We start from the raw sequence: 23,455 nt of genomic DNA on the forward strand, positions 1-23,455 counted from the left end.
TTTTTGGTTTACTTTACAACCCGACTCCTCAAGTACCTTTCCACCAATTAACACCTGCACTGAGGTACCAAACTACGTAACTCCAGGGCAATAGAGGTTCTACCTTCATTATATTTATTTCTTCACTTTTTGAATTATTTTGTTCGGAACAGGTCCCTACCCATACACGGACTGGTGTCACGATAAAACATTATCTTCCCCTACCCAACTCCGCAGTAGCACCTTAAATAAGGACTGCCAATTACCACTGTGCATCGCCGAACCAGGCTGCAGTTTTCCACTGGAGAGGAGCAGCTGTGCCACCATGACTACCACCATTTTGCTGCCCCTTCCCTAGTCTGACCCACTGCACTCTGAATACAGAATAGCTGCATTGACGGACGAGAGAGATGCTCCCCGTTCTCACCCCCAGGTAAAGCCACAGCTCTACTATATAATAAAACATCAGATACACAATAAAACAATTCGATGCAAACCGCTCAGGTCACACAGTGCTAGTTAGTGTGAAGAGAGCTGCAGAGAGATAAATATCACCGGCTTTACTAATCCATTTAGGTTCCATTTATTTTACTAGAACAACGTCCAATTATTTTACCATTGTTGCGTTGCAGCATTTCTCAAAATGGTGCCATGTTAATTGGCTATAAAATGACTTAAGCTCTGCTAGGACATTCTGTGGAATCAGTAGGAGTGAAACAAAGAAAGTTTCCTCGGCGTTTTGCAGGGTAATTAATGTATGACTGCCTTTGTTTCCCTAGACACAAGTACCAGCAAAGCCGAACATTCATTCAAATCCCACACAGTGCAAACATTTCTAAATCCACTTCTGTATACAAGCTATGCGGCCAATTAGCTGTGTCAGCTCAAGTGGGTAAACTTTAACTGTACATACAATATAATGATCACAATTAGGGGATAAACGCCACAGCGAAAAGTACGTAGAAACCCCTTCTAATCTGCCACTTCAGCCATCGATATTAAGGGCAGAAAATCAAGCATACAGTCATGTAATCTGTATAGACAAATATTAGTATTCGGAGGAGTTATAAGGAAGAGCCCAACGAGCATCAAAGTGGCACGGTCGTTCGATAGCTTCCTTAAAGGGGTTGCAACGGCGTTGACCATTATCCCCGATCCACAGGACAAGGGATAACTTTCTGATCGGTGCAAGATTATCCATTAAGACTCCCAACAATTCCAAGCCAAGAACGGGGGTGCAGATGAATGGAGTTGTGGTCAAGCATGTGCACTGTGACGCCTTTCCTTTCTGTCTGTGTAAGGCTGCCTACACATGGGCGAGCGTGATATTGGGCCGACATTGTGCTCGCCAACATGCGTTTTTACTCGGATGCGAGGCGCTTTTGCCCATTACTTCTGTGAAGTAGCGATCCTCCGGCAAGGCTTTCAACGGGAAACATCTCATCGTGCTTGCACACACATCGAATGGCGTGCTATATTGTCCCATTGAGTGGAAGTGGCTGGCTCAACCGCTGTTGTATTTAGAGAAGGACCTCTGAGACCCCCATTCTTGGGATTAGTAGGGGTTTCAGCAAATGGACCCCAACCGATCAGAAAGTGATCCCCCATCCTGTAGATAGGGGAAGACTTTTTAATGTTGGTGCAACCACTTTAGGGTAATGAAGCATTAAGCAATGTTCTACTCATGGTTGTACCATAATGCCAAGTTTCTTGAGGTGGTTTGCTAATGGAGAAAAGCTACATACAAGCCTGGAGTCACAATGCCAGGTGTCTGCTGGGGTGGTATAGAGCACACCCTCAATGGACACTATACCAATATATTCCATGCCATGTAAACAATATCTGCCTAGATGCATACCTCCAACTGCAAAGTTTGAGGCCGAATTATAGTTCGGGGCCTGTTACGGTCTGGGCTCATTAGTCCCGAAGAAAGAAAGTCATAGCGCTATAGTATAAAACTATATTCTGGAGAATTGCACGCTTGAAACTTTCAACGAACAGTTTAAGGAAAGCCATTTTCAATGTTAACTTCACAGTTCTGCATCCAGAAAGTTTGGTTTGCCAAGCAGAGAATTGACCTCTCAACATTTTAGTGGGAATTGTAAAGTGGACTCCAAGTGAGGTTTTATCACCCATCATTCCTGCCCAGCCTCACCAACGCTCATGTGGCTGAAAGGATGCGAGTTCATTCAATCATGTTCTACCATCTAGTGGAAAGCCTTCGCCAAAGAGTGAAGGACGGTGCAGCAGAGAAGGGGGATTCATTCTAATACCCATAGTTGTAGAATAAGACATTCAACCAGGATTTATGGAGGTGAACGTTATCTGTACACATAAATGTCACCATTTGGCATCGAGGTAAGCCTCATCTCTTTGTGGTTGGAATTTGCAGGATTAGGGCGTTCTAGATTAACCAAGTAGCTAAAAAGTTGCCCAAACTGCTCGCCCGCCGTACACACCCACAAAATAATGTGGTGTGGTGCAACAATGGAAAATAATGGCCACAGCAGCCTCTATATTAAATGTTTTAACATACTACTTTTCCCCTTCTACAGTAGCGCTGAATTACCCAAGTCCCCAGTCACACTTTGCTGGCTTGGGAGTGATATATCTGTCCAACTATTGCCTCTTGGTTCATTTTGAACTTCTTCCCTGGAAATGCTTCAGTGGGAACTGCACCAAAAATCCATATACTAGTTAACTGAAGAGGCGCCCCAAACCACCTCAATCAGTTTCATACGTAACCTCCTCTCTGAAGGCTTCTAGACAGTGAATTCGCATAAGGATAAAAAAAAAACCTCACTCGATTTGCTATAAGGCAGGCAGCCTGTTGGTTTGGTGCCCATGAATGATGACTCCTCCTTTTTTACTCCTGCAAAATACCACTGCGTACTCTTTCCCGATTCCCTCTTAGCTAATCACAGCCAACTACTTCTCACTACGGTTTCCCTCTCCACAGCCCATCCTCTGTATTATTAGTCCCTGAACTACCTACCCTACTCCACACCATGTAATTTCAAGCCTTGGAGTAATTGCTTGCAACCCCTTTCTGAAAACTTCAGTCTTAAACTCCAGTTACTTCAAAGCAGCGTCACCCAACCAGTGGCTCGGGAGCCACATGTTGCTCTCCGGCCCCTCGTATTCAGCTACTCTTTAACCCTTTCCAATCCAATTTTGGATTCAGGGTTACCTAAAAGGCGCTCTCTTTTTGCTGTTATACAACGGTGCCATCTGCTTGCTAAAGCCAGTGTGTGTGCGCCAGATAGGCTCCAACAGTGGAGTGGCTTGCAATAGACGGTAAGAATACCCTGTCGGACGTCTTCTGACGTTGGAGCTGTACAAGCTTCAAATCAGAATGTAGGAAGACGTCAGACAGTGGATTGGAAAGGGTTAATACCCCAAATCCATCAACACATTTGAAAGTGAGCCAGAGATAGTTGGAGACCCCCAAGAGTAGGAATCGACCTCAGCACAAGAGAGATAATCAATTACGTCTGACATATGGGACAGACGATCTCATGAACCCGGTGTTAAACCATAAACATTTTACTTAGGATTATAAAATAAACTGTGAACTTCTATACATTAAGTTTTTTTTTCCAATTCTTTAGACTCCTTTAGAGAAGAAAAAAAAAAAGTTATGTACTCGAGGGAAAAGTTAAGATTATAAGCACATAGCCCATTCCTCATATTGATTACTTTACTCCCTTTTCCCGCTTATTTCCCTATTGAATTACCTTCGGCTAAATTAAAAAATGGAGTTAGAAAACATATTTAAAAATCAATTATTTCGTCCAGGTCAAGTTAATTCAGATGAGAAAATGGGGGGAAAAAAATTGAAGAACAGAGCTGCCGAGGGTTTAAGGTGAAAAAACAGCAATATGGGCAAACATACAGGAACAAATCTGCCTGCATGGGTGTTCAGGCCACTATGAAAATCCATATATCTCACACAAATGTTATTGTCAACCCGAGAGCCATACTTAATGAGCAGAACGCAAATAAACTTTGTAATTACTAATAGGAACATTCAGTCCCCGTTGCACTTATAACCTAGCTTACAAGCAACTACTGTAAATTACACGGTAGAAGAGCCAACAAATTTGTCTACACAGGGTTGATCATACATACAGAAAGACTTTGAAGCATACCTCCAGTGATCCATTTAAGGGCCTCCAAGGGTGCCAGTAGAAATAATGGTAATTTGTTTCCCCGCCAAGAACCACTACAAACTGTATGTACGGGTAGCCTTTGGATATACATATCAGTTTGTAAATCCGTTTCTAGTCTATAATTAAGAGTTCTAAGGGGAAACTTTATGAAACGGCCTAAAAAGAAAAAAAAAATGTAAATAATAGGTCTGTTGCCCATAGTAATCAGTGTAGCTCTCATTTCCTCAGGCGTCTTCACATGTCACATGCGCAGTACAGATTTTTTTTTTTTTCATATTTTTTTTTCTGCGCCGTCGCTGGGTGATGACACGGAATCCGTGACCTTTCTGCAATGTCAATTGCGGAAGGGCTGTGGGTCGGAAAGCTTCCGTGAAAGCCGCCCATGCGGAATCTGCACAAGAATAGAGTATGCTGTGATTTAATTTCCACAAACAGGAATGGCAATGGCTGTCCGCTCATGGGAGCGACGTGCGAATGCTCTATTCTGGTTTATGGATGCGGAATACCGTAGGTCGTCCGCGCGGGAGACGATCGTGCATTCCGCAATTCAACTGCGGTCGTGTGAGGCTGGCCTTAGTGATGAGTAAACCAAACCAATAGAGCTTTGTTTTGGGTTGAACTTCGGTAAAAGTTAAGTATGAACCCAAACCAAGCTTGTAGCAAAGTTCTACCCGAAGCAAAAATTTCCTTTTTGTGAGTGTAGTTAAAGAAAAAAAAAAAAAGAGGAAGGACTGCCTCCATTTTTTTTGCGCATTTGCACTAGTTCCCCATAGAAGCCTAATGAGAGGTAAGCATGCTCAATGCGCAACATGCAGCATAATTGGGGGGGGGGGGGGGGGGATGTGTTGCACAGTATCGACTTGCGCAAAAAAGTACATTACAATGTGTAGACATGCGTGCAATCGACCTAGTTGATAGTGCTGAAGCATGCACATTTGTGTGAAGCCGCCCAAAGAGCCATAAAAGCCATGTATAATACTCAGAGTTGTATTTACATGGCTGGTTGCAAGTCATGCTCGATATTTTCGGGCACAACTTGCATTGCACAGCCCTTCGACACCCCCCGTCCATGTGTTGTTGGGAACACTATGCATGGAGAAGCCCGCAGCAGAATTTGACCCTGTGCGCAGCAAGCATCCGCATGTACCCCGTTTCCCTGAAAATAAGACCTACCCTGAAAGTAAGCCCTAGCATGAATTTAAATAGTGTCCAGGCAGCTATGCATGTAAAAAATAAATATTTCGGAGCAAAAATTAATATAAGACCCTGTGTTATTATCGGGGAAACACGGTACCTGCCTTCTTCTTTTGCTGGCGGTACTGTGGATGGCCCACATGGCGAGCTGTCGGACATGCGCAGTGCAGGTTTTTTTTCGGAAAAATCCAGGCTTTTCCCGCATCGTCGCTAGGCGATGATGTGGGCACCCAAGACCTTTGCGGAAAGGGAAGGTGTCTCTGCGGAATCCGCACAGAAATAGGGCATGCTGCAATTCTTCCTCCGTGAGCTGAAAATCCCAATTGATTTCTGCTACAAGAGAAAAATCCAAACGATGGGCTCCATTTTTGTGCTTCTCGACCATATAAATACAACCTTAGAATTTGTTATACACCAGTTTTAGAGGTTTTGGTGAACTTTTGGTTCGGTTTGAACTAATCCTGACAGAACCTAACTTCAACAAGTATAGTCACATTTTAATTTCTGCACCTTCACATTGTTTAACCCTTTACAATCCAATTTTGGATTCAGGGTTTCTTTCTGCCATTATACAATAGTGCCATCTGCTGGCTAGAGCCAGTACTGTGGTATGGGACATGCTGGAGAGGCCCCCAACAACAGAGCAGCCAGTAATATACAGTAAGAACTCCCTGACAGACGTCTTCCAACATCGGAGCTGTAGATCTTTCAATCAGAATGTCTTTAGACGTCAGGCAGTGGATTGGAAAGGGTTAAGGACCAGGCTGTTTTGTACCTTAAAGGGGTTGTCCCGCGGCAGCAAGTGGGTCTATACACTTCTGTATGGCCATAATAATGCACTTTGTAATATACATTGTGCATTAATTATGAGCCATACAGAAGTTATAAAAAGTTTTTTACTTACCTGCTCCGTTGCTAGCGTCCTCGTTCCCATGGAGCCGACTAATTTTCGCCCTCCGATGGCCAAATTAGCCGCGCTTGCGCAGTCCGGGTCTTCTGCAGTCTTCTATGGAGCCGCTCGTGCAGAATGCAGGCTCCGTGTAGCTCCGCCCCGTCACGTGCCGATTCCAGCCAATCAGGAGGCTGGAATCGGCAATGGACCGCACAGAAGAGCTGCGGTCCACGGAGACAGAGGATCCCGGCGGCCATCTTCAGCGGTAAGTATTGAAGTCACCGGAGCGCGGGGATTAAGGTAAGCGCTCCGGTAAGCTTTCTTTACCTCCCTGCATCGGGGTTGTCTCGCGCCGACCGGGGGGGGGGGTTGAAAAAAAAAAAAACCCGTTTCGGCGCGGGACAACCCCTTTAAGGACCAGACAGTTTTTGGGTATTTTACCCATGTGGTGGTTTTACTGCCCTATTTTTTTTCCTTAAGCTACCGAAAGAATTTTTGCTGCATTTTTTTCCCGTGAATAACTTTTTCACTGACTTTAATTTCAGTTTTTTAGTTTTATTGGGGGTAAAAGGCTAAAAAAAAAAGGATTTAAAAAAACAAAACAAAACATTATACTTTTTTTTTTTTTTAAATTACTATATTTATGCTAAAATAAAGTATGGGAATGGGTTCCTTTATTTGTTTCAGACGTTTTGATATAGAACATGTATGGTTTTGGTTTACAGGGCGCATACGGTGACGGTTTTGGTTGGCGTCAGCTTTGGGTCATTTTCTTTCTTATGTATGTATTGTTGTTTTATTCTGTAATTTTGTTTTACTTATTTACGTAATTAATAGATGAGTGAGCACCCAAATGCTCGGGTCCGCGTTATTCGAGTCGAGTTTTTCGTAAAATTCGAGAGCTCTACTTGAGTAACGAACCCCATTGACTACAATGGGAGATTCAAGCATTTTTGTATGTAGAACGCTGGGCCCCGAGCTTTATTTGTGTTTTTTTTCTTGGTTCGTGTTTCTCTCCCCCTCCCAGCCAGACCAAAAATTTTTAAATGATGCGCGCAGCGTCGCGGCAGGGAGGGGCCAAAACAGGCACGTCACAGCGGGGAAGAGCCAAAAGCTGGGGCGGGGGTCAAACGCTATTTGATGCTCGTTCGAGTAACGCTAATACTCGAACGAGCATCAAGCTCGCCAGAGTATGTTCGCTCAACTCTAGTAATTATGTTTTTTACCATCTATGTCCCCCATGATGTCATATAAGACCTCTGGGGGACATTCACATGTTTGTTTGTTTTTTTTTTAATTTGACACTTTCCCACTGTAGCTGGGGCATCCATAGGAGCCACATCCATAGGAGCCCCAGTTACAGGGAAAAACATCCCCTGTAGTGACATTAGTCACTGGCAGAGCTAGTAAGGGTCTAGTATGACCCTACAGCTCTGCTGTAGTAGGGAATCCCCGGCGGTCACATGACCCCTCGACTCCTGTAGTGGAAGTTACACTTTCACTTATCAGTACACAGTGCTCCTGCCTCTTCCATGGCGTTATCAGCTGTGACTAACAGCTGATAAGCCATCTTGCCTCTGAGGGCAGGCAACTTAAATCCCTGCTGTAATTTTTACTATCGGCAGGGATTTAAGCCCAGGACCAAGCGCCGTATATTTACGGTGCTTGGTCCTTAATGGGTTAAATGCACTCTTGTGTCTGTGCGCCCCATGGCAACACTTCCATGCACTGGGGCACATATAGACAAAAAGGTGCTCTACAGAGCTGTACAACAAAGTGATCAGCTGCTTTTTTGAGCTGGAGGCGACATCACCCGGCAAGCATTCAGGCACATGTAGGTACTTTTCAGCGTCTGTCATAAACTCTGTAAACTCCTTTAAGGGCACAGTATTAATAGCATATTTTGCTCACGTCTGCACATAATTGTTTTTCCTTTAGAAACCGTTAAACGCCACGTGGATCGTGAACCCGGTTATTAAAGCAACCACAACAAATAAGCCGTCAGTCAGCACATTCCTCGTTGTCTGGAAGAGCTGGAAACGTGCTATTGTGGGAATATTCCAACAATTACTTGTTTAATAGATGGCCGGCCTACTCACATGATCTACGAAGAACAAATCCTGACCTTGTTAATCAATGGCCTCACTTATTTAACATAGCTTGTGTCGAGAAAAAGATGCCCGGCAAAACGGCATATGTGCAGGACCGGCGGCAGGACTGCACTCGTAGGAGTTCGGTCTACGTACAGACACACCTTAACGAGAAAAGGCAGGGGAAAGAACTACCTAAAAACTATGGAAACTTTTGTGGGCAAATTGGTTTTCACTTAAATGCATGTATTTCAGGCTGCCAATCATTTTTGCCAGAGGGTTTGATTACATTTTATCTTCTATATATCCATGTAGTCGGACACTGCAGTCTAAAAGGTCCTTTTACACTGGACAACTTTTTGGTCCAGTCTAACTTTTGCTGATCAAAATGCAGCGTCCCAATGGCAACCCAAAGCTGAGGCCCACACTGAGGCGCTGGCGAGGTAGAGTTGGCACTTGTCACGGTGGCTCTACCAGACTCCTCCCTGGAGGAACCTCAGCCCGAGTACCACTAGGCCTCTTCCAGGCAACACTGGGATAGCGGTTACCTATATAAGTGTGGTAGACTTGAGATTGTCACGCGTGACGCCACTGTTACTTCTCACCGTAGCTTGTACCCAGTGGTTAAATGAAGAGAGCCCACACACACGGTTGGACTTGATAACTCAGTCACTGGGAACGGGCAGTGACCAGGGAACTTTACACACCAGTGCTGGCAAGACAGAGGAGATGAGGGCAGGGAGAAGACACAGGATCATGCTGGTCCTACAGGCCAAGTTATCTGAAAGGTACTGCTCCTGGAAGGGGAACTCTCTGGAGGAGGATGGGTGTAGGAACACTCCACAGACACTCGCTCAGTATTTGAAGACAACTCTGCGTGGCAGACTCTCACTCCTTTGTATCTTCAGAGGTGGCTCCTGGCATGGAAGGCCTCAGGATACCTTTCCTCCTCTTCTATCACTTCAGCACATGAGGGTTGCAGGTACCCCCATGTGGCCGGCACTCTCATTCCTTTCACTACTGTTGAAGATAACGGAACTCTTACCACACCCCAATCACTCACATTTATAGGGTAGACATCACGTGACTAGAGAGATATTGATACTTTTCCAGACATATCCCAGCCACTTTCAGACATTAACCTCTTACATGCTGCAGTTGTGCAATACACATAACAGCAGACAAGACACTTTGCTCAGTGCATCCACATTGAAGACATGACGTAGGACATTAATGGAGGGGCCCGAAATGGGTGTTTTGGGCCATTACAAAAACATGTGCGTCAATTGGCACTTCTTTCATTTTCCTTTACAATGGCCAATAATTAACTTCTGGATTGTAATTATGATTGTTCGTCCCCATAGAATGGTTGTGCACCCGCCTGTTCGCATGGGAAGATTTACAACCAAATCAACAAGCATTTTTATGTTCACAGAAACTGAATGATCAACTGCTGAATATGCATTTTCTCATTCATTGTTCTTTTTACACGGGCCAATCGTCTGGTGAACGAGTGTTTGAAATACAATTAAGGCCTGATTGGCCCATGTAAAAGGGCCATTAGTCTCAGTAGAAGTTCTGCCAGTGAGGCTGGACCGATGGCTTGGTTTTCAGCCCTTCTCTCTTCTCCAGCACTTTTTAATCAGCTAATTTTATAACCACAAAGATAAAGTTTGCGGTGGTCATAAAATAGCAGTTAAGAAGGTTCGGGAGAGCAGAGAGCAGAGGGAAACCAAGCCGTCGGTCCAGCCTCACTGACAGATCGCCTACTGAGACTCAGTCTTCATTGTCTACATACAGTGCTTTGTAGAAGCTGCAGACGATGAATGTGGCAACATTATTAATTAAACCCTATTGCAAGAATGATGAGTGCAAAGTACATGCATATCAGTGTAAAACACAAAAAAAGGAAATCTGTCCCACTTCCACCACTAAGGTGTCCATATAATAAAATAATAATAATAATCTTTATTTATATAGCGCCAACATATTCTACAGCGCTTACAATACAGGGGAAATAAAGCAAGACCACGGTTACATGAAGTAATCAATTGATTGAAACAGTAGGGGTGAGGGTCCTGCTCCAACGAGCTTACATACTACAAATAGTGGGGTGATACAGAAGGTAAAGGGGCTGGAGATGTGCACAGTATCGCGAAGTGGAGAATGAGGGATGCTATACACCTAGACAATGGTCAGGCCGCATAGTGGCGGAGTCCGTATGACTGCAGATGCGGTTGATTACAGCTAGCAGGAGCTGCAGTCGGTATACATGCTGTATGAAATAAATGTAGGAAAAAAAAATATGTGGTTGTAGGTGCAATCCCTTTTTCTCAAAGAGGCACAAAATGTGTTTTTAAGCTAAACTCCTCTGTTTTTATTAAGAATTCAGTATAAAATTATAGACGCGTGCTTCAATTCTCAGCAAATCGAACACACCAATGCTGGCTGTTTGTCCTCAGCTATAAACACTGAGGAAGGGGCGCCACAGCCCCAAAACGCGTCTATTATTATATGCTGGATTAACTTTTAATAAAAACAGAGTCGTCGAGCTTAAAAACACATCTCGTGCCTCTTTGATTAAAAAGGGATTGCGTCAGCAGCCACATTTTTTCCTACATTTATTCCCTGTACTTGCACATCCTCCTTGTGACATTTCGTGGATTGGCTGCACCCTCTCAGACTCATAACGAATTGATCAATCACACAGGCGGAAATTCCGCGGCGGGTTTTCCTGCAGAATTTCCACCTGTGCCCGCTGCCATAGGATTGCATTAGATAATGCAATCTTATGCAGATGGCCGTGATTTGTCCGTGTGAAGACACGTGCCGAAAACAAAATCGTGGCATGTCTCATTTCTGTGTGGGTCTCACAGAGGCCCACACAGAAGCGTCACTAGTGATGGGCCGCCTCCGCTCTGCGCATGCGCCGGCTGGCACATAGTGCAGGGAGAAGACGCTGGGAGCGAGTGAGCCACAGGGCTGTGCAGGGGCACAGGTCGGATCCCGCTGCAAGAATTCTCGCAGCGGGATCCGACCCAGCCATCTGTAGGCGGCCATATACAGAATAAAGGGAGGAGAAAAACAAAACCAGAGTCTCAAGCCAAAACGTTGGTATGCAGATTTGCTCCGCTCCGTCTTTTTTCCTCTCCTCTTTCATTAGCATATGCATACTATGACGCCAACACCCCACCAAGCCAGGGGGAGGAGTTAAGTTGCTTACTAAAGAAAGTTCAGGACCACCATCAGCATTGAACTGCCCATCAGACCATTCCAGGGTGACTAACATATGGCACACAGCAGCTTGAACTGAAGATTTTAGGGCTCATGATGTAAGCCGAGGAGTAGGGGAGCTATGTATAGCCAGTCCTCCACGTCAGAGTCCCTGCCGTCTTAAAGGGGTTGTCCCGCGAAAGCAAGTGGGGTTATACACTTCTGTATGGCCATATTAATGCACTTTGTAATGTACATTGTGCATTAATTATGAGCCATACAGAAGTTATTCACTTACCTGTTCCGTTGCTAGCGTCCTCGTCTCCATGGTGCCGTCTAATTTCAGTGTCTAATCGCCCGATTAGACGCGCTTGCGCAGTCCGGTCTTCTCCCTTCCGAATGGGGCCGCTCGTGCCGGAGAGCTGCTCCTTGTAGCTCCGCCCCGTCACGTGTGCCGATTCCAGCCAATCAGGAGGCTGGAATCGGCAATGGAGCGCACAGAGCCCACGGTGCACCATGGGAGAAGATCCGCGGTGCATCGTGGGTGAAGATCCCGGCGGCCATCTTACTAAGGTAAGTAAGAAGTCGCGGGAGCGCGGGGATTCGGGTAAGTACTGGACGGGTTTTTTTTTTTACCCCTGCATCGGGTTTGTCTCGCGCCGAACGGGGGGGGGGGGGGGGGGCTATTGAAAAAAAAAAAAACCCGTTTCGGCGCGGGACAACCCCTTTAAGGGTTTGCTGACAGATGTCCTTTCAGGGTTTCTACCACATATGCAGTTGCCCTGTGTTCACTAATAGTCTCATAAGCAGATGGGTCACTTTCTCCCTCTAGATCAGCACATTCTTATCCCGCTGCTTCCATCATTTATGTACTGACTCATTACAGGTTGTTCTTTACCAGCTTGGCTCAGTCCTTCCCTAACATAAAGCCCTGTTTTCAATAAGGCTCCTGTAAGACGTTGCAAAACGAATCAGCACACTCATATCCTGCTGCCATCATCACTCACAACTTCTTCTGGGTTGACCTTTAACTTCCCACTTTATTAAAATCTTACTGCCACATGGAGCCTTCTCCTCATGAACACATCAATCGACAGTCACTGCCCGCACAAAATCAACACACTCTTTTACTGCTGTAAATAATTCAAGGATACAATGTTTCCCCGAAAATAAAACCTACCCCGATTTTTCTGGGTATTCGGGTAGGCTTGAAATATAAGCCCAGCCCCCAAATAAGCCCTAACTGCGTTTCATTTAAAGAAAAAAAAAAGGATTACACTGCAGGATTGGTCCAGGTTCCTCCCGCTGCTCTCTGGAGCTCTGACACGCTTTTTGCAGTCCTCGTCCGCCCACAGAAGATCACTTCCTGGTTACGGGATTCATAAATGCCACCTCCAGGAAGCGATGGCTCTGATTGGCTGCGTGGTGCTCGAGAACCAATCAATGCGGTGCTTGATGAACCAATGCGATGGATGTGATTGGTTCATTGAGCACTGTATTGATCGTGGGATTCATAAATTGGCCAATCAATGCCATGGCTCAGCCAAATCATGAATCCCACCTCCACAACACCGATGTCTGTGATTGGGTCTTTGATCACTGCTCAGTCAAGCAATGCAACACTCCATAAACCAATCCTCTGTGGATGGCAGAGGACTGCAAAAAAGTGTGTCGGAGCTTCGGAGAGCAGCAGGAGGGACCTGGACCGAGCCTGCTAGGTAAGTATAATAAGACCTAGCGCTCGTTTGGGGCAAAAATTAATATAAGAGAGGGTCTTATTTTCAGAGAAGCCCAGTATTTATAGACTAGTGGATATTCTAATACCAAGTACATTCCAGATGATGAAGATAACACTGTGCTAACCCATATTTCACACTCAACTGATATCAAAAGATATTTTTCAAGAGGGAATGAATGCAATTTTAATTGAATGTCCTCCAGGTTAAGCATACGTATGCTATCTTCCACCATATGTGTGTATTTCATCTCAAAGTCCTCTCACAGCAACACAAAACACCCCATAATATGTTAATACTAAATTAACAAATACTAATTAACAGCCACTAGCTGTACTCTTGTCCTCTCATATCATAAAGGGCACAAATTCTATTGCAACTTTGAGATTTCACTAATTAAACAAATAATCGAACAACTGTTGTGGTAGACATGCCATAACCAGTCATGACATCATCTCTTTACTAATTAGATTACTTTTAATTGCTCTGGGTGTATCATAAGGAAAGTCAGTGGAGAACATGAATCTAAATAAACGGTCTATGTTAAAGTGACCCTTCGGTTTCAGGATTAGAACTTCTGCCCTGGGACTGGAGGAGCTGTTGGTAGATTACCTCCTCTTCTTGTTCTCTGCCGTCTGTCCAATTTTCCGCTTCCAGTTTTTTGCCATCCAAGACAGCTAGATAAAAAAATTGCAGCAGCTAATGTGTACTTTGCACTGCTCTCTGATTAGCTAGCATTGATCACATGAACACCACTGGCCAATCAGAAAGCAGGTAATATACCAACAACTCCTCCAGTCCCGTAGAGCACTAACAATGCACTACGGGAATTAGGTAGTAACCGACGGCAACTAAGAACAGGTAGAGGCAATATAACACCCCTCCCCCCTCCTCTTCCTGACCCAGGACAGAATTGGGTCGCAAAAAAAGGGTCACTTTAAGATAGGTCTACTTACCCATACATGGAGCTATATGAAGAAACCATGTATCATCTCTCCTAGCATCGTTGGCACCCGATATAGATTCCTCGAGTCCATGTACACGCAACCTTATTACAAATGCTAAGGCCAGTGGTTGGCCAATATCATTCACGTGCTTAGATGGGATGTGATCTGCTGCCCTGGTGCAGAGGAGAAGACAGTGGTGAAGAACCAGAGTGCCTGGAACATCAGTAGGACGAGAAGGTATTTTAACAGTCCACGCTTTTAGACTCTACCCTACCCTACTGGACAGCTCTTTCAAGGCTTCTTGTACATTAGAGTATATGGGGGCTGTATGGTAATACATAGAGTCCCTTAGGCTTTACATTGTGTGACCATAGGCACTCTACATGGTGCTCCTTACTGCCGTATATTATGGAGGTTCCTATACTGGGAGCAGTGCTTCTAGAGGAGGAATATACCTGTATATAACAGCATGCAGTGGAGCATACCATGATTTCTTCCAGTTTGGCTCCATATGAAATCGGAGATAAACGGAGGTACAGTACTGCCCCATTCAAGTCTATGGGTGTTGTAATATAACCATGTGTATGAGGTGAAGGCCTATAAAAATGGTATGCAGCATGATATATTAGGGCATGTCCAGTTTTAGGCCTGTTTCACATGACTGGATTTCAATTGCAGAATTCGCGATCATCACTTCCGCAGACGATACGCAGTATTGCACGCCTATTGAAAAAACTAAATAGTCGGATGTCTGCTCAAAATGAGCAGAGCAATTGCGATTTTCACGAGTGGATGTTCTATTTTCATGTGGAATCCACATGGATGACTTTCATTTTAGTCAATGGAAGCAGTCATTGACATTGCAAATAGGCTGTGGGTACCGGCGTCATCGCCTAGCAAAGGCGAGGAAAAAACTATTATTTGGAAAATAATCCCAAAAACCTGTACTGTGCATGACCGACTGTGAGGGTCTGCGATCATCTACAATATAGAAAGAGAAGGTACGTGGGATCGCCTGCAGGGGTCGGAGACAGATTCAGCTGCAGGCTTCCCGCATGTGGAATAAGAATCATTCGTATGCAGCTGACCTTTCATTGTGGATATTAGTTTATAATCAGGATGAGAGGATGTGGACCCGCTCTGTTTGGCTTTGGACTAAATCCAGAGACAGCTGAAGAACCCCAGCCTTTACCTGTTCACCCCATAAGTCGGGGTGTATCGGTACCTTAGTGGCGTCCCTGGGTCGATACACTGGAAATGGTGCCAGTAAGGTGGCAGCTACAGTAGACCAGGATGCTGTACTTGAGCGTGTGAATGGAGGCGCAATCAGAGTTCTGGGTAAAGGCAGGTAGCATAACTTCAATATGTGGAACAAGCCAGAGGTCACGGCACACAAAGCAGGTTAGGCTAACAGGCCAAGAGTCGGCAAAAGGTATCAGACTGGAGGAAGGTCAATACAACAAGCCAAGGTCAGCAGTGGAGAATGCAACAAAGTCGGGAAGAGTCAGAAACAGGAAAGTTTGCACAAACAAAAGGCACATTGAGTTGGACTCAAGAGACAAAAAAGCAAGGCACCTTCTTGAGAGGGGAGGTGCCTGATATAACCAGAGACCCTCTGTGATTGGCAGGAGCTTAAATAGAAAAATGTATGCTGGCCACTTAAGAGTGTGAGCATGCTCTGCGCACAGCAAAGAAACACGGAGGAGGTCAGCAGAGTAGCTGGAGAGAACACGCGCCGTGGCCACTGAAAGTAGAAAGTGCGGCAACATAGCGACTGCGAATCATAACCACATAAAATGTGGTTGACAGAAACGCATGCACATGATACAGAAACAATATCCTTCTAATGTCCAGAACAGTCGCAGGACTTTAAAGCATGTCAATATTAGGGCATATTCAGATGCTGAGGACAGGTCACATTTATTGCAAAATTGCAGCACAGTGCAACCATTTCACAAAACCTGCAAAACTGGGCAAAACGCTGCAATAGATCACAAAAAGATGCCACCTATCAAAGATGAAAACATAACTTATTATTATAGAAGCTTAACAAATAAACACCAATACTATCTCTTCTATGCTCCAATATCAACCCTTGTGAAAAAAAGAGCACCCGCCCTGATAAAAGCAACTCTGCTTACCTTAATTTGTATAGTCTTCTCAAGGGATGGTACAACTTGGTCTTTCGAAGATCACATGCTGCAATAGTCCCACACACAACGTAACACGGGACTATAGCCTTACACCATCGTCCAATAACAAAACCTAAAGCCGTAGCTACAAACATGAAAGTTTGTCCTTCACATAGTCGGTTTATTTTTCTTTACGCTTTTGTGCTACCAAAATTGCTAAACAAAAATGCTATTTTTAAACTAAATTCAGTAACAAAAGACTTTTATAACCACCGATAAAACCGTCAAGGTCAATTTCCTAAACAAACTGGAGTTCCTAAGTGGATTTCAAAGCCATCTGTTTAGCGAGCAGGCTACAAAAAAAAAAAAAAAGTTTTTTCCAAATAATTTACACTACAATTTCCAATCACGATATCCCGTTAACCCCTTCCAGGTGGATTATTCTAGTCGATGCATAACATCTGTGGTGTCAGGCTGATGTAGCAGAGCTAAAATTTCTCGCAGCTTTCCCGGCAGATCTATGGAAAACCACAAACACTGCAAGGGGATTAATCTTGATAAACTCATTGGACAAACTCCGCTCTGCTACATGTGCATAGATTTATGTTTTACGCCTGAAAAGTTGACTAAAACCCTTAACTTTAAGGCATTTAACAATGTGAACATCTGCAATAAAGAAGGCCCTGTTAAAAAAAAAAAAAAAAAGTGCTTTCGAACTTACACAAGCATTTAATTTGCATGCACTCTCTTCCAGTAAAAATGTTCAGCCCTGTGGATACAAGAGTTCGCCAGCTGTGACCATGAATCACATAAACAGCGCAGCTTCGTAAAATGGCAAAAGGAACAGGAGTTTTATCAGCAAGCTAAATCAGGCAGAAAGGCTGTACCAGTGGGAAGGTCATCTTAGGCCTTGGGGCTATAAAGCACTGCCAGGCTTTGTGGTGAGCTTCACATTACCCAGTATGCATGGATTAATACATCCCTCTCGTTTGCAAGCCATCGACGCTCCCAACAGATACACACTTCATTAAATCTCTCAGTTCTCCAATCCTTCATATTTATAGTGTTTTCAATACACACAATGTGATATCCACAAAAATTAGATAACTCCGGAGGTGCTTTCAGGTTCTTCATCGTGGCCTGAATTAATGTAAAAACACTCTTTTTTTCCCCCTCTCTTCCAAATGAAGGCGGTTTTAGAAATTACATTTTTATTCACTTCTAGGCCCATTTCACACGGGCAATAATATGGCGCAGTGCGACAAATCGCATGTATGCGAAGCCCATGTGGGTTCCTTCACATTGGCGATGTTTTGTAGTCGGCGACATTGTAAGAGAATGAAAAATTGTGGTTCCTAGAGATGCTGCAACTTGCGAGGTTTTGTAGCCCATGTTTCCCTATCGAATCTTCCTTCCTGTTGCATCGTACACAAACATGGTTTTCATGCGGTGCAACTTTTACAGTGGGAAATCCTACAGTAAGAGCCCTAAAATAAGCCCTAGCTGCTTCAAAATAAATACATCACCTAATAGCCGCTGTTCAGTCCCTGCCGTATCTTCTCTGCAGGTCCATGGCACTTGCTTGTAGTTTGCTCTCAGCTCTTCCTGGTCAGGGGTTCAAATCCCCACCTCCGGGAAGCGCAGGCTGTGATTGGTTGTCAAGCGCCACGGCACAGCCAATCAGAGCCAACGCTCGATGAACCAATCACAGCAATTCATTGAATCGCTGTGATTAGTTCATCGAGCACCACGATACAGCCAATCAGAGGCAGCGCTTCTTGGAGGCCGGGGATTTCCTGACCAGTAAGAGTTGCCAAAAGACAAGTGCCAGGGAGCTGCAGAGAAGAAGCGGAAGAGTTAACAGCAGCTGTTAGGTAATGTATTTGAGTTTGTTTTTTTTATGCAGCTAGGGCTTATTTTCAGGGTAGTGCTTAGATTTCATGCGCCCCCGAAAATCCCAGCAAAGGAGCGCGACTGTGTAGCGACAGCGCTGTGATTTTCTCGCATCTGTCATCAAGTTTTTACAGTGCAATCCATGAAAAACCCAACGGGATAGCCTGATCACCATTTGGTTTTGTAACTCGTCCCCCAGTACCTTTACAAATCTGCTTTTGAGTTTTTCCTGTGCTGTATTCTAATCAGTTGAAAAAAGGTCAGATTTTTTTCCTTGTTCTTAATTGGCATGCATACCGATTTCCAGTCTTCGTTGCAATCCCGCGCAGGCGCAGTAGCAAACACTGCCGGTTCCTGTGCAACCGCAGCTCTCCTTTACTAGCTGTAACTTCAGGGGCATACTGCGCATGCGCCTTAAGAATAGTTACTCCCACTGCAGCCAAGGTCAAATGACTATGGGAGGAACGATCCTCAAGGCGTATGCCACTCAAGTCTCAGCAAGTAAGGGAGAGTTGAGGTGTGCAGGCACGGTTTGCTGTGGCACGTGCGCGGGATGGTAAGTCAGTATGCATGCCAATCCAGAACAGGGACATGCCTGGCGTGGCGCTAAAGGAAATATGTTAGGCTGCCTGTCCACAGGCATAGCGGGCAGATCTCCACCGCAGGGGAGCAGGAGCCAGCTGACGGATGCTCTGATTTGTCGCCCGTGGGCAGAGAATCGCTATGATTCTCCGCTCGTGGACAGGGGGGCTGCGCTTTCTATAGCAACGCTATGGAAAGCGTTCACTGCGTTCCCTACGGCCAGATTATCACTGCACGGAATGCAATAAAAATGCGCCCGTGGACAGGCAACCTCATGTCCACAGGGACAGATCCACAGCGGGTGTCCCGCACGCGTGATCCGCACCCCACAGGGATGCATTGGACACCCGCAAGTAATTAAATACCTGCGGATGTCATTTTCCCATGAGGCACGGATTGCGTGTGCGGGAAAAGACATTCGCTCTATAAGACGCAGGAACTCCCCCCCCCCCCCCCCCCCCCCCCCCCGCTTTGGAGGTGGAAAAAGTGCGTCTTATAAAGCGAAAAATACGGTAAATGTGTTCAGCCAGAACGATCTTAAAAGATTACATGACCAGAACATATGAAATGGGGGCACAATTTCTCCAGCACAAGAAGGTGACGCATTGGGATTACACTCATTGTCAAAGAAAAACGTGACAATGTTGTGGGGACATTCCTGTGACCCCCATGTGTGTGCGGCTGAGCATTATCCTGACATGAGAGGAACACATGTGGCTGCAGGATGTCCTGAACATATCGCTGAGCTGTCATTGTCCCTTGTACCACTACTAGGGGGGGCAGACTGTCCTATGCGATGGCCCCCCAGACCATCACACCAGCAGGGGGCAGTGTGCCGCTCCAGAGCAAAAGCAAGAACTGACCCATAGGTCTTCAGTCACAAACACGTCCGTCATCAGCACCCAAACTAAATCTGGATTTATTGCTAAAGACAACCCAGTTCCACTTTGTAGCATCCAGTTTCATCATTCATGATTTGACTGCAAACAGAGGCAACGGTGGGTGTCAAAGGCAGTACATGCAGTGGGAGCAGCGAGACCAAATGTCCTTCAGCCAAGTGCTTGGAAATAGTTCCGACAGACACAAAGGCCTGTAACAATGGTGTCTCTAGAGGTCTAGTGGTCAACAAGATCTACGCAAGCGGAAAAAGAGTTCCACCACACAAGTAGCCTCTGAAAGCCTTTTTATAGGCCAAGGGTGGAACCACTTTTAGGACCTCCGGTAGAAAAAAACAGTTCATCTAATCACACCACCACACTTTTAATTTGCATATCTGCCCGAGATGCAACTGGATGCCGAATTTTGCAGCAAAACGACAACTTCTAGGTGCTTTATTTTTTGATAAAGTGTATTTTGCCAAGTTCTAGCAGGGTAAATTATCATCGAGCTACTAACTTCAAGTACTGACCTTTATGATCTGCGCAAATTGTGGACACAGGAAATTGCAAAGCTCCGTTGGTGTTCCAAAAAGTTCTCGCGCAGTTCAGAATATTGGCAGTTTTAGGGAGCGAAATATTTGTGTGAGAAAATATAAAATAATTCTGTGACTTTCATATTTTTCTGTTTAGCAGCTGAAAAGAGAAAAAGGAGAGGCTACTTGTTCGGGGGCAGAGAGTGAGAGAGATCCCTCTCTCTCCCACCCGATCCCCTCTGCAACCCCCCGCGGCCCCCCCGAATCTTCAGGGACGAGCCAGCAGGTACTCGAAAAAGGCGTCTCTCTCTCTCGAGTATATCACCTTACTGAGTATGCTCGCTCATCTCTAGTCTTAACCCTTTCCAATCCAATTTGTATCCTGGTTTTCCTACGGGACTTACTCTTTTTCTGCCGTTATACAATGGCGCTATATGCTGGCTAAAGCCAGTACTGCATGAGATGACACGTTTGATAGGCTCCGACAGCAGAGAGGCTGGCAATATATAGTAAGAGAACCCCGACAGATGTCATCCAACATCAGAGCTGTAGAGCCTTAAATCATAATTAGAGATGAGCAAGCGTACTTGGTAAGGACAGATACTCGAGCGAGTATTGTCCTTACCGAGTATCTGCCTGCTCGCCCGCAAAGATTCGGGTGCCGGCGTGGGTGAGCGTTCTCCCCCGCCGCTCCCTGCTCCCCCGTCAGCAGACGAATCTTTGTGAGCGAGCAGGCAGGTACTCAGTAAGGACGATTCTAGCTCGAGTATCTGTCCTCACCGAGTACGCCCACTCATCTCTAATCATAATGTCTTCAGAGGTCAGACAGTGGATTGGAAAGGGTTAATGGCTGGACCAAGAGTCTAATGCAAGATTGGGAATATGGAGGGAGACAGTGGACAACAGAGATGGGAATGGTTGGTGTGAGATTGAAGAGGTCTTCTACTCAATCCTTTTGACCTTTCCTCTCTTCCTCAGTGCCCATCACCATCATCTGCCTTCACATAAATTGGGGAGAATTTCATACAATGTCCTCCTCTGATTTAGAGCTCAAACAAATTCCGATACCAGTATAGTATGTTAAATAGACATGCGAAGTTCGCAGCTAACAGAAATCCATTTTAACCCCTTAAGGACATGGCCTATTTTGGGCTTAAGGACGCAACGATTTTTGGTGGATTTTCATCTCCAGTTTTCAAAAGCCATAACTTTTTTATTTTTCCGTCGACGCGGCCGTATGAGGGCTTGTTTTTTGCGTGGCGAACTGTAGTTTTTGTTGGTGTCATTTTTGGGTACATAGACTATATTGTAAAACTTTTTTTTTTTATGATGGCACGGAGAGAAAACGCATCAATTCTGCCATAGATTTTTTTTTCAGTGTTAATCATGCAGCATAAATGACTTGATCTATGCAGAGGTCATTTTGCAGGGAAGGGGGGAGTAGATAGTTGGTGATTAGCTGTGACTACGAATGGTGAATTTTGTGTTATCTACATACGCAGTGGTGGCCAAAGGTTTTGAGACTGACACAAATGTTGGTTTTCACAAAGTTTGCCGCTTCAGTTTTTATAGGGGCTATTTGCATTAGCTTTAGATTGTTATAAAGAGTGATTGTGTGGCGCAGAGTGCAGAAATGCAGCAGAAATGCAGTCCTAAGCTCTCGCTCACGACCCAAAAATTTTGAGTTCAATTCCAGCATGGTTTAGGTAGTCAACTTATTTTACAGACCTTGGAAGGCTAGAAGGCTGAGTACCCAGCTTGGTGTTGGGTAATAAATAAATTACTTGGGAGCACTGCAGAATAAGTTGGCGCTATACAAATAAGATTAATTTTTTAATTTAATAAAATTGCAAAGTCATTCTTTGCCATGAAGGCCTTCAAAAGGCAGAGGTTTAGCTGCTGTGAAGGCAGCTTCCGGGCACCCTGGAAAGTCCAGAAAGTGCCATGATGATCTCCTAAAGAGGATTCAGCTACGGGATTGGTTCAACCGTCAACCGTAGTGCAGAGCTTGCTCAGCAGGCAGATGTCAGTGTATCTAAATGCACAGTGAGGCAAAGGATTTTTTGAGGTTGGCCTGGTGTCAAAAAAGCAGCAAAGAAGCCACTACTCTCCAAGAAAACCATCATGGACAGACTGGCATTCTGCAGGAAGTACAGGAATCAAACTGCAGAGGACTTGGGTAAAGTTGTTTCCTCTGAGGAAACCCCCTTCACACTGCTTAGGACATCTGTAAGAATGATGGTTCGGAGAACAAAAGGTGAGCACTACCATGAGTCCTGGGCCATGCCAACAGTAAAGTATCCTGAGACCATTCATGCGTGGGACAGGTCTTCATCTAAGGCTGTGGGCTGACTCAGTTTTAAGAACACTGCCATGATTAAAGAACGGTATCCATACATCCCCCAAGAGCAACTTATCCCCAACCATCCAGGAGCAATCTAGTGATGAACAATGCTTTTTCCACATGATGGCCACCATGTCACAGGGTAAAAGTGATAATTAAGTGGTTCAGTGAACAAAACATTGACATTTTGCATCCATGGCCAAGAAAATCCCCAGATCTCAATCCCACTGAAAACCTGTGATCAATCCTCAAAAAGTGAGTGGACAAACAAAACAGACATTGTGATAAACTCCAAGAACCGATTAGACAAGCATGTATTGTCATCAGTCAGAATTTGGCCGATATCCAGCATGCCAAGGCGAATGGCAGAAGTCTTGAAAAGTCTTTGCCTAAACTTTGTGCATTTGTCAATAAAAGGTTAAAAAGCAAAAAAAATAAAATAATTTATAATTCATACCGGTTTCCAGTTTTACAGCACATTGTATACCATGTTTAAAAGTGCAAGTAAATCATTTATACACACGACCAACTCTGCATTAAATAGGTAATAAGTAAAAATTGCAACTGTGCAACTAAATTCGGTACTGAAGAAGAGCCCTTGAGGTTATTATACAAATAAAATGTACTCTGCAAAAACGGTGTGAGGAGTTCATACATACACTCACTGTTGCATGTGCTTCGCCTTAGTCATCAGCGTTCTCTCCAAGCTTGTAACCAAATAAACCCAGACAGAACTCGGATAAATAAATAGCAAAATGTCCTATTCTGGTGTGATTCTTGGTCCAAAATTGCCCATTCAAGTCAATGGGTGCGTTAAAAAGATGGAATGCATGGCATGTGTGCGCGAGTTCCATTTTTTCACACAGCATT

General features: G+C 44.8%; 1 protein-coding gene across 1 annotated transcript in view; it reads right to left on the minus strand.

Annotated features, from left to right (window-relative positions):
• Nucleotides 1–23,455, minus strand: part of STON1 (stonin 1) — an 85,182-nt gene that overhangs the window by 39,026 nt on the left and 22,701 nt on the right. The window lies entirely within an intron of this gene.

Source organism: Eleutherodactylus coqui, chromosome 3 (assembly GCF_035609145.1).
Source record: "Eleutherodactylus coqui strain aEleCoq1 chromosome 3, aEleCoq1.hap1, whole genome shotgun sequence".
NCBI classification, from domain to species: Eukaryota; Metazoa; Chordata; class Amphibia; order Anura; family Eleutherodactylidae; genus Eleutherodactylus; species Eleutherodactylus coqui.